The sequence below is a fragment of the Equus przewalskii genome, chromosome 20 (assembly GCF_037783145.1).
Source record: "Equus przewalskii isolate Varuska chromosome 20, EquPr2, whole genome shotgun sequence".
Classification (NCBI taxonomy): domain Eukaryota; kingdom Metazoa; phylum Chordata; class Mammalia; order Perissodactyla; family Equidae; genus Equus; species Equus przewalskii.
In genome coordinates this window covers 45,933,514-45,946,526 of record NC_091850.1, presented here as the reverse complement: position 1 = coordinate 45,946,526, position 13,013 = coordinate 45,933,514, and positions in this window count along the sequence as shown.

The window sequence follows — 13,013 nt, the reverse complement described above, 5'->3', positions numbered from 1 at the left end:
AAATTTAGGGGGCAAATTTTTAAAAGTTAAAAACTCTTCAAAGAGAGTTTCTTCATAGTGAAGAGGGGAGCAGTTTGCTAGTTCCTAGCCTTCTTTACCAGTTTCAAAGGTATATCAGTCAGACTTCTACCAGAGAAACAGAACCAGCAGGATATATGTGTATAGTACATACATACGTGCACGCATACACACACACATATGCAAACTATATATATTGTATCTATATATTTTGTATCTATATATATTGTATATAATTATACAAACTATATATATTGAAAACTATATGTATTGCATAATATATATAGTTTGCAAACTATATATATTGTATCTAAATATATATATTGTAAGGAGATCTATTTCAAGGAATTGGCTTCCACGATCGTGGGGGCTGGCAGATCTAAAGTCCACAGGGCAGGCTGTCAGGAAGATCAGGCTGGTAACACTTGGGAGGAACTGAAGCCACAGCCCACAGGCAGAATTTCTTCTTTCTCAAGGAAACCTCAGCTCTGCTCTTCAGATCTTTCAACAATTACTAGTGACTCAACAACAATCTGATACAAAACAAACAAAAGAGAGATATATTTTGAAGCGTCATTATTTGCAAAATTTTAGTGATAAAAATGCTTTTATAATTAAAACTTAGACATTCCACCAAAAATAAAATCTCATAGCATAGAAAGCTAAGCACACAGGGTGAATGATTTTTTAGTCCATCTGAGAAAATGTAAAATTGCCACAGGAGGATTAAACTAAAAGGTACACACTATAAAAGAAACAGAAAAGACTTTTACTTTATACTTTATATTTGTTGAGCCACGGTTCACCAAAATATTTCTATCTGAAAATGGAGACGATATTACCCAAAAAAACAGTGCAGGGACCTCAATATCTAATAGTAAATTGTAACATGTAACTTGGGGTGTGCAGTTACAGAAAGTGTTAAATGCTAGTATGAAATATATATAATAAAACTACATTTATTTTCGGCCAATGTGAAATGTTCTAATAAAATAATAAAGTTCCATAAAAAGGATTTAGATTTTTGTCAAAACAATATTTTCCACCTATATCTGAATATAGGCCATTCATTACTTAAGTGTCTTTAAAAAATTAATGGTGAAAAATAAAAATGATATGAATGCATAAAGAGTTCCTTGTTATTTAAATTGTCTTTACATTGTATATTTTACTTTGGGCCTTCAGGTATGGCCTCAGATTATCAAAAACGAATGAAATAACCTATCAAAGAAACAGCTGCTTTCTGGCATTTGGGCGACCTTACTAATAATTTTTAATATTGAAGTGTTAAAGCAATTTCTCAGCCAAATTGCAAAGAGCATGTGTCAAAGTTTTATTTCAAATTTTCCACAAGAGTAGAGCCAGCCAATTCAAAGATATCCCTTCTGTTAGAGGTATTTATAGAAAAAAAGAAGTAGCTGTTAAGAAACTTTTCCAAAACTTGGAAATAAGAAAGAAAGAAGCTTGTGTGACTTTTCAGTCTTATAATGGAGCATCATTTATTAACTGGCCCACTCAAGGATTATTTAATTCTTCAGGAGATGTTACCTTCCTTTGAATTATTATTTACCATTGAACATGATACAGACTCTGAAGTTACAGTTTAGCTTTTAGATTTCTGTGCAGTAAAAGTGAAAATGAAACGTGATTTCTGTCTGGGAGAAAAGATAATCATAAAAGTCACCATTTTATTGTCACATAGGATATTAACCAGTTTTGTATCAAACTATTGCTCATTCAGCATTGTTTCATTGATAGCATTCAATATTTCCCATCATTTTTAAACTAGCTGGATCTCTTATTAATAAGTTAAAAAAATCTTTGACAGGGGCTGGCCCAGTGGTGCAGCAGTTAAGTGTGCACGTTCCACTTCGGCGGTCCAGGGTTCACCAGTTCAAATCCTGGATGCAGACATGGCACTGCTTGGCAAGCCATGCTGTGGTAGGTGTCCCACATAGAAAGTAAAGGAAGATGAGCATGGATGTTAGCTCACCGCCAGTCTTCCTCAGCAAAAAGAGGAGGATTGGCAGCAGATGATAGCTCAGGGCTAATCTTCCTCCAAAAAAAAAAAAAATCTTTGACACATGCTGTTTTATATTTATATAAGAATCATACTTTTAGGTTTTTTAAATTATCCTCTGATATGATACGACACAAAATATGCCTGGTGACATCAGATTCCTCACAGGAGATGGCCAATTGAGTAGGTAGGTAGGCACATAACTTTCTAGAAGGATTTCCTTAAAGTCTATCAGAAAACTGCTCAGGAATGCTAATTACTTCCCAGAAGGAGTCGTAAATTATGTCTGTAAAAAATTTCTGTACCAGACCTTGTTTGGGACAGTTTTTTTCCTCAGTTGCCATTTTGAATTTGGAAAACGGTATGTGTACTATCATTGATTGACAGAAATAACCGTAGAGTTACGGTAGTTCACAGGATTATCCTGGAGGAGGAATATCAGGAAGAATATTTGCTAGAGGATTCCTAGAATTGGGCACCTAAAAAATTTCTCCTGGAGGGCTGGCCCTGTGGCATAGTGGTTAAGTTCAGCACACTCCATTTGGGCAGACTGGATTCACAGGTTTGGTTCCCAGGGGCAGAACTACACCGCTCATCAGGCATGCTGTGGCAGCGACCCACATATAAAATGGAGGAAGATTGGCATAGATGTTAGCTCAGGGCTAATCTTCCTCAAGGCAAAAAAAAAAACAGGGGTTAGCCCAGTGGCATAGTGGGTAAGTTTGCATGCTCTGCTTTGGCAGCCCAGGATTCGTCAGTTCAGACCCCAGGCGCAGACCTACACACTGCTCATCAAGCCATGCTGTGGCAGCATTCCATATACAACATAGAGGAAGATTGGTACAAATGTTAGCTCAGGGACACTCTTTCTCAAACAAAAAAAGGAAGATTGGCAACATATTAGCTCAGGGCTAGTCTTCCTCAGAGGAAAAAAAATTTTCCTGCCAATAAAGACGAGACTTTGTCACATGGCTCTGACACGCTTCATAATCTTTATTGTCCTTTCTGAAAACTCAAGCCAGGAAGGGAAAGTGAACTTCAAAATATCTCATCTTTGTCGAGCTGCTTTGGTGACAAGTATCAGAAACCCCCTCCGATGGGCTTAAGCAAGGAGGATGAGGAACAGGGAGGTTACAGGTGTATTTCAGGAGCCCGAGGGCAGGAGGTCTAGCCTGGAGGCAGGACGGAAGCTTCCAGTGAGCTCCTCTGTGGCTCCCCAGTGTGACCTGCTCCCTAGCTTCCGCCTCTAAGTAGCTCTCCCAGCAGAGCTTTGCCTCCAGTGACACAGCAGGAGGTTGCTCTCGATGACACCCAGTTTACAACTCCTTAGCTCAAGCACCCAGCAGAGACAGACTGACAAGCGTGTCTTATCCCCAGTTCCTGAAGGAGAATCTTGGATCTAGCATTCACCCTGGTCCACTCAGCTGTGGCCAGTGGAGCCGACAAGACGTGGGGACCCATCATCACTGGAGGGAGGCAGGGTACGGAAAAGGCAGACATGCAGTAGGTGTCCACTGCAATCCACTTCGAGGATGTGAAAACTTTCTTCTCACCCTTTCAACCGCCATCTCACACCATACCATTCCATTCATTTCTTCATTCGTTCATTCATTCAACAATCAAATATGTTGTAAGCACTGGCCGTGTGCCGGATGTTGTACTCAGGAAAAAAGATGAGTAAAACACTTTTTTTACTGTCAAATGAAAGAGCATTTGTAAAGTCCACTAAATTCCTTGAACAAATAAAGACAATTTTAGTTCAAGAAATATGTCTATTCTCCTTAATGGCCAAACATACTAACATTTCAGATCCCTCTCCAACCAGTTCCTCATTTGCTCCATCCACCCCAGATGTGGCCGCTGCTGACTGACCGACAGTCAGGCTGCCGTCATCTCCTTTATCCCAGGGCTCTTGCATTAAGATAATCACCATCATTCTGAGTAGAACTGTGCATTTTTGGGGACTTTAAGAAAGAGACTTAAGCAGTATATAAAGACTTAAATAAAATTAATATTTTAATGTAATTTTTAAAACTTAAATGAATCTCATTTTAGGCCACTTGTCATTGCCACTATTGAGACAACCACTGTTAGTCTCTTGGGTTTCGCTCACCAAGGCAAGAACGGTGTGATAAGACGTTGGGGAAGCCATGTTCCTTCTGAAGTGACCCTACAACTCCAGTGTGTTAAGGCAAACGTGGACATAGACCTTCTCGAGACCCTAGATGTGCAAAGGTTCGTAATTCAGCCTCCACACGCCTGGACGTTCATGATCTCGTGAACAAGTCTGGGCGCCAGTGTGTCTTTTCCTTATCTGTAAAGAAGAGATTCGCTAAGTAAATGAATGATGTATACAAAATTTATTTGGGGGAAAAAATTTTGGCCTGTTGAATCCTTCTGTGAGTGATTACAGTTTTCAAATATTTGTAAGCGCTCCCGAGAACTATGTGTTCATAAATCATTGGTAAGTTAATTGGAAAGCATTCTTATATATTCATCAAATCTGACTCCCTCAGGACTCCTGCTAAGCAGTGCTCTGCTATCCTGAGCCTAATCGCTGCGTATATTTAAAAGTAATAAACATGGCACTTCTTTTTCCAACAGGCTGAAGTTCATTCATTTGTCTGAATTAGTGAGAAATACGGATGTGTGTGTGTGCGCATAAATAGTTAGAAATCTCTCTCAGTTTTCCTTATCTGAATGGCCCTTCCTCTCCCTGGGAATTTGAGAGGAGTGAGGATGGGGTGCTTGGCTGACCAGGCCAGGACAGGGCCAGGAGCTGCGGTGAGGCGCTCCAGACCTGGGGGCCCAGACGCTTCCGAATCAAGGAAGGGGCAGAACACAAAAGCGTAGAAAAGCTGACGTCCAAAAAGCCACAGAGATAATGTTAAAGTTAAATAATTATGTTAATAAAATTAAATAATAATGTTAAAGGAATTCTAAATTCAGCTCTCGTATTTTTCCAGAAAGATGAGAGTAAATGGAGAGCTGTAGCCAGGAAGAGTGCGGAGTTTGAGGAGGCTTGGAGAGAAACTGTCCCAGAACACCCAAGGCTGTCACAGCTTGTTTTTGTGACTGCACAGGGAACCATTGGCCACTACTCAGAGAGATATCTCAAAAGCAATTTAAATGAATGAATAGAACCACCAAAAGAATACAGGAAAATACTTTCCTCTTGTTAACTCCTGCCATACCTTTAGGACAGGCTTGAGAAGATTGAATTCAAGCAACCAAGACCTTGTTTGTGCTTCTAGGAGGGCTAACAATGCAGGCGACAATCTCAGTTTGAATAGCTGGAGGGAGAAACAGGTCAGGCAAATAGTAAGATGCTCACCTCCATTCCGTTTCTCCCTGACCACACCATTCCTTGGTAGTGTTTGAAGAAAGGCGGCTCAACATTTTTTCCTTTTTATTTTTTAATTTATTCTTGTTTATTTCCTTTTCATTCTTTAGCGTCATAAGTACACATAGCCCCCTTTAAAACATTTCTCTAAACAACCATTTATTGAGTGAAGCCAATATTTGGGAAAATTCATTGCAGAGAATGAGCACGCAGTGCTCTTTTTAGTCTCCACTTTTCCAAAATGTTCCTTTATTTTCCCTCTAAATCCTTGTCAAAGTGTTTGTGTACATTTTACAGCATGAGTCATAAATAGTGGGAGTCAAAATCCTGGGGAAGTTATAGACCTGGTTCAGGTTAAATAAAGGCTCCTCTGTTCTTAGGTTCATTGTAGAAATACAGTGATTATATCACTCTTTTCAAAACTAGCTTTCTTTAACGGAGTTTTTAAGAGTTTTTAGTCCTAAGAAACATATTTCTATGTCCACCAATAACAATTACATTAATACCAAAAGGCACATGTCCCTTAAAATGTGGCAAGACCTATTTCCCAAATTCCACAAGCAGAAGGTACTAGAAAGTATACATAGAGTTCTCAATTTACTACAGCATTACTTCAGTTTGCTTAAAAGGTTGCGCCACACTAGGGAACGTAATGAAGAGGGTTAATGTTCAAGCTACTTTGAGTGTGCATATTTTAACAACATGTGATTTTAAATTCTGAGAAGCACAGATGGTTGATCAAGTGCAAGAATTGTGATGGATGGAAGATCACATATGAATGCTGAGCCCAATTATAAACATCAAATACCACTTGGATTAGCATTCACTATATTGTTGTTTCGGTTATTCTGCAACAAGAAGTTAATGGCTGATGACATTACAGTTCAACAATACAATCTATTTTGTGAAAGATGCATCCTCTCCACTTTCTTTCCTCCTTTTGGCAGATTTTAATAGTATAGGTTGTGAGAATCTCAACATCTCCCCACTCATTCTAGAGGATCTTCTGAGACCCTTTGTGATACTGTGATTTATAATAAGAAATATGTATTTGGTCTTCATCTCCATTCCTGGCACCGACCTCCTGAAACTCTTGGAACTTCCCATGATGAGGGTGATAAACGTATCTTTTGCTACATTAATGAGATGACTTTTGGAAAGCACCTAAGGATGGGCAATGGTTGTCAGGAGAATCAACCACGTGATTGGAGGGTTGGACCTTTCAGTCCCACCCCTCTGACCTCAGGAGAGGGAAGAGGGGCTGGAGGTTGAGTTCAGTCACCAACGGTCAATGATTCAGTGGGTCGTGCCTAGTAATGAAGCGTCCATAAAAACTGAAAAGGGTAGGTTCAGAGAGCTTCTGGGTTGGTGAACATGTGAAGATTTGGGAAGAGCGGCATGCTTGGAGAAAGCATGGGAGCTCTAGGCCCTTACCCCATACCTTGTCCTATGCATCTCTTCAGTCTAGCTGTTTCTAGAGTTATATCCTTTTATAACAAACCAGTAGTCTGGTAAGTAAAATTTTCCTCTGAGTTCTGTGAGTCGCTCTAATAAATTAATTGAACCCAAGGAGGGGGTCATTGGAACCTCCAATCTATAGCCGGTTGGTCAATAACACAGGCAGCAACCTGGACTTGCAGTAGCATCTGAAAGGGAGTGGAGGGGCAGTCTTGTAGAACTGAGTCCTTAACCTATGGGATCTGACACTATCTCCAGGTAGATAGTGTCAGAATTGAGTTGAATTGTAGGACACCCAGCTGGTGTCGGAAAATTGCTTGGTGTGGGGGAAAAAAACCCACACATCAGAATTAGAGTCGTAATCTAAAGTCCCTTCCACATTCAGGTCTGGTAATAGGGTAATTAATCAACTATTGAAGCCATAGCCAGTCCCTTGCAGTTGGGTTGCCCAGTTACCATCTCTCCCTTTCTGGACATTCCACTTCCTTTCTACAGCTTGTCTGTTGAACTTCCTGCCTATGGGTACAGCCCATCTGTATGTTCAGCCCTCTCCAGACCCTGAAATCACCAGAACGAGAACTACACGGAGTCCCAGACCAAAATTTAAACTTGGCTCTGCTCCAGCTTGCCTCTAGTTCTAGACACTGGGCTTTTTCTCCACTCCACTGAATGCCTTCTCTTTTTTTGTGCTGATCCTGCCCCAATAAGGCAAGGATCCTCCCTTGCTCCTTCAGGCACTTCAGGACCTGGGCCCTTGTGTGTCTACATGAGAGGACGTTGGAACTACACATCGGTTTGTGTGTATGTGAGCCTATTAATGTAAGTAAAATTATGGTCAAAATTCTTTCTTCTGTTTCCTGTTTCCTAGAAATGCATTTCAAAAGGAGATATTAATTCTATCTTAACTTTTGAGCAGAATAATATCTGTGAGTACTTGGCTCCTCTTTGATATTGTTCAGCATTTTTTTGGACACATTACACAGCAGGAACTAAAATATATAGGCAATAGGATACAGGGAAAGTGAGACAAATATGGCCTCTAGTCTCAAAATCCAACAGTCAACCATTAAATATAATACAATGACACTTTTAAATAACAGAAGCAGATATGTGCAAGGTATAGGGATCAAGGAAAGTAATAAGAGAAGAACATTTGCAAATGGTAAGTGAGTTCTGAACACATCCATGTCACTGTAGTTAAAGATGTTTGAGCATGTGTGTCTCTTGAATGGGAGGCTTTATTAGTATACATAGCTGGGCAGTACATTCTGAGAAATGCATTGTTAGGCGATTTCATTGTTATGCAAACATGATAGAGTGCAATTATGTAAACCTGGATGGTAGAGCCTCCTACACACCTAGGCTATACGGCACTAATCTTATGGGACCACTGTTGTCTATGCGGTCTGTCACTGATTGAAATGTCATCATGCAGCGGATGAGTGTATTGCTGAACTTCTGAACCCCTTATTGCTTGAGACTCTCATTGGGCCACTTTCTTGTTGCCTTAACAAGATTGTAAAACCATGGAGAATGTGATATTTTGTCCCCATGCTTTTTATGTTGAAGTCTCTCCAAAAATATGTGGAGGAGGGGCAAAGATAAAGAGACAGAAGGAACACATGAGAAGATACTCAACATCATTAGTCATTAGCAAAATGCAAATCAAAACCACAATGAGATAATACTTCACACTAAGATGGAAAAAATTAAAAAGACAGACAACAACAAGTGTTGGTAAGGATGTTGGTAAGGATTTCTCCAATTAGAACCTTCTTTCATTGCTGGTAGGAATGTGAAATGGTGTGGCTACTTTGGTAAACAGTCTGGTAGTTCCTCAAAATGCTAAATGTAGACTTATATGACCCAACTATTCTACTCTTAGGCATGGACCCAAGAGAATAAAAATACATGTTCAAACAAAACTTGGACACAAGTGTTCATAGCAACATTATTCATAATAGCCAAATATGGAAATCATCTAAATTGCTGAATAATATTCCATTGTATAGAAATACCACCTTATCCATCCAAATGATGAATGGATAAACAAAATGTAATATATCCACACAATGGAATATTATTTGGCATTAAAAAGGAATGAAGTACGTATCCATGCTAAAATATGGATGCACCTTGAAAATATAATGCTAAGTGCAAGAAGCCAATCACAAAAGACAAAAGATTGTTTAATTCCATTTATGTGAAATGTCCAGAATAGGTAAATCAATAGAGACAGAAAGTAGATTAGTAGTTACATAGGGCCTGGGAGGAAGAGAGGGGAAATGAAAAATGACTCCTAATGGGAAGAGGTTTCTTTTTGGAGTGTTGAAATTATTCTAAAATTAGATTGTAGTGATGGCTTCACAATGCTGTGAATATACCAAAAATTACTGAACTGTATACTTTAAGTGAATTTCATGGTATGTGAAATATAAATAAAGCTGTAAAAATGAGAGAGAAGGAAATGCTTCAAGGTCAAATTAGTTAGACACATTCTTGAATGTAAATTCCAATGTAATGAATAACACTCCCCAACAGAAATAAGCCTCATAAGAGCAGCATTTTTGAAATGCTAATCACTAAATTTCCTTGTTTCGTCCACTCTGAGAATTAGAATCTTGAATTTGATAGATAGGAGGGAGCCAACCAGTCCAGAAAATTATTCATAACAGTGCTTATGGATTTGGTAAGAATGACTGAATTCATGCCATGGAATGAAAACTAAATGTAGTTTACAGTATCGTTGACTTAAGTGTAATTATACACCCCAAATGATAATGATATAGAGTAGGAGGAAATGAACTTAGAGTTAGTAATTTCTGACTTCCCCACTAGGAACAATGGGAGGGTAAGAGAATGTTTTCTGTGCTGGTCCAGCCAGGTTTTCGTGGTCCCAACTCACGCTGCTTCTAACAGGTGTTTCTGTGTGTCCCATAGTGCTCTGGCCTCAGTCTGGTCGGTTCTCAGATAGCGCTTTCTTATTTCAGAGCCTCTATGATTTGCAGATATTTCTCATCCTCTGCTCAAACTATGCTTATCCTCTAGGACTTGATCAGTGGCATGTCTGTAACAACACGAACCCCAAAAGGATCTACCGGTAATTTCTTACTGTCTCTGAAATGGCTTTTGTTTCTCTGTAAGCGCATGCTCTGCCCTTTTTTTTTTTTTTTTTTTTTTTTTAAAGATTTTTTTTTATTTTTTCCTTTTTCTCCCCAAAGCCCCCCGGTACATAGTTGTGTATTCTTCGTTGTGGGTTCCTCTAGTTGTGGCATGTGGGACGCTGCCTCAGCGTGGCCTGACAAGCAGTGCCATGTCCGCGCCCAGGATTCAAACCGACGAAACACTGGGCCGCCTGCAGCAGAGCGCGCGAACTTAACCACTCGGCCACCGGGCCAGCCCCTGCTCTGCCCTTTTACCAGACCCCCAGCACAAGCTTCTGTCCTTTTAGAGCCTGCATTCTACCCCGTGCTGAAGCTTGTAATGTTCCTCTCCTTTGGGCAGGAAGAGTGATGTAGCTCAACCTGCCTCAGAATCAGTGATTGGGTCTCCTTTCAGATGTTCCCAGAAAGACTAACACGGAGGTTGACTCGGGGTGGTCATTGTTTGGGTTGACTTTGGCACTGAGGATAGAGGGACAATTGAGCTGCTTTATGAGCTTCCGTTTTCTCCTTCCTCCCACCCTCCGTTCCTCCCTGATGCCATTCTTTCTGGACTGTTGGTTCTCCAGAGCCATCACGTTCGCTCCCGTGATGAGGTCCTAAGTAAGGAATTCACCTTCTGAATTTTGTCTCAAGTCTTTGGGATGGGAGCAGAGAATTAGACACAATTTCATTAGTCAGAAGGAAGGGGAAGGAGAGTGGAAGTCGGATGACCTAATATCTAACACCCTCTGAGCATAAGTAGATTCAAGAGTTGGGGTCAAGACAATATATTCTGCTTTGTAACTGCCTAAATGCTGATGACCAAAAATTTTAACTGAGCCAAGTGGTTCCACTACACATTTATGTTTTCCATCTCACAGCTGGGTTCTGAATGCTTCTTGACAATCATTTTCCTAATCGCTACATGATTTCCTTTCCATCCCTCTCTGCAGCTGTTACAAGCCTTCGCCTTCTCTCAGCTCCCCACCTCCACCCCTACCCTCCTCTCCCCACAGTGAATTTCACCTTCTGTGAAAATATAGTATTATGGGTTGTGACGTCCATCAGCATCCCTTCCTTTGGCTCAAAATCCCTTCCTCTGCTCTGGCTTGGGTCTCACTTTCTCCTTCTGATCTCTCTCAGGAAGTGTCCCAAACACCACCAAGGGTCAGCCCTCCACCCCTTATAGGATAAATAGGTTATTGCATAGATGAGCATTGAAGTCCTCGCACCAGCTTTGCAGCCTTGGGCAAGTGTTAGCTTCTTTGCACTTCAGTTTCAACATCAATAAAACAAGGGTAATAATAGCACCTACCCTATAGGGCAATTGAAAGAATTAATTTTAATTTATTTAGGTAAAGAATTTAAGACAGTGACTGGCATATAATAAACCCTATGTAAGTGCTCGCTATTATTATCATTGCGTACTAGTATCACTGTGTATTAATATCAATGTGTATTAATATGAATGTGTATTATATTATGCATATAATTAATGTATAGTAATCATTAATGTGTTAATATCATAGTTATTTCAAAGTTAATATCATAGTTAATATCAATAGTTAATTATTATTTGTGAATCTTGAAAAGGGGAATGTTATATAGCTGCTGCCCAAATTCTGTTACCCAGGAGCACCTACTAACAGTTCCTGAGAACAGGATTCTACTGCACACCTGCCCTGAAGTCAGTGTCTTCTTTCTCACTTGCTCTCCACTGCCGAACTCCTTCCAAACCAGTCTGTGTCATGGCCCCTTCCTCCTGCCTCATGCTCTCTTTTTGCCCCAGTAATCTGCTCCACTAGCCTAGTTCCATGAAGGACACGTGTCTTGGGTGAGCTTCTAAAGAGCAAAGCCACAGACCGTGTCTTGGTTCTTTTCCTACTTGACAGCCACAGACTTGGCCGCATTCCTTATCACTTCCTTAAACTCCCTTCTACCTTGAACCTTGACCCACAGGGCATTATTCTCTTCCCTCTTCACTGCTGTAAGCTTGCTGTCTCCTTCATCGGCTTCGTTATTTCACCCAACCCTGAAATATAGCTGCTGCTCTGTCCCTGGTCGCTCTCTCTCATTCTTCTCTACTCTCTCTCTATGGGTCCGGTGACCTTCCAGACCAGTGTTTCTGGGACAATCTGGTCTGCATCTGTTGCCCCACTTTCACTTGCAGAAGTGTCTCATGTTTAGATAACAAGTTACATAGTCATTCTGTCCATGAGGGATGTCCCCCACCTTCACAGCTTCAGCCATCATCTCTAGACAATAGCAATGGTGGCCAAGTGTTCTGGGGACAATCCACATCAGCTCCCCCTCCATTCACAGGTGATTGACATTTTCTTCGTCTTATGCAAGGATCTATGCAGTGTGGTCCCCTTGCCCGACTTCCAGTCAAATCGTTGCCCCTCCTTTACAGATATACTGGAAATGCTACTGAATACAAACCTACATGTCCAATCTATACACCCATGCCCTACCGCTACTTTCACCTCAGACATAGCGTTTCCAAGTCCCTGATGGACAGTGGCAATCAATTATTCCCCAGGCACCTAAAACCCAACAAGTACAAAATTCAAATTCATATCATTTCTCTCACTTGATCCTCACTTGTACCTGTTTGAAGCTTATACCAGGAATATCATGGTGCCCATCCTACTCACGTCACCACCAAAGGGAGATGGCCACACCCACAGCCCCACTAATTGGGACCATAGGATCCCATATACCTCACCACAGCTGATCGGACCAAGGAAGTGGCTACCAACTCTAAAGGGAGCCAACCCATAGGCTTTCCATATGGCCTTTGCCCTGGATTGACAGTCTTTCGGGAATATTGAACTGGGAAACTGAAAGACTGACATATTTACACACATGAAGAAATATCAAAGGGTGGCTCAGTCAAGAAAACAAGACAGATTGACGGAAGGACAGAGGAATACACGGAGGAATAGATATGTGATAAAACAAGTGTGGTAAAATGTTGGTAGCTCTTGGTGGTAGTATTGGGTATTCAATGTCAGGTTCTTTCAGCCCT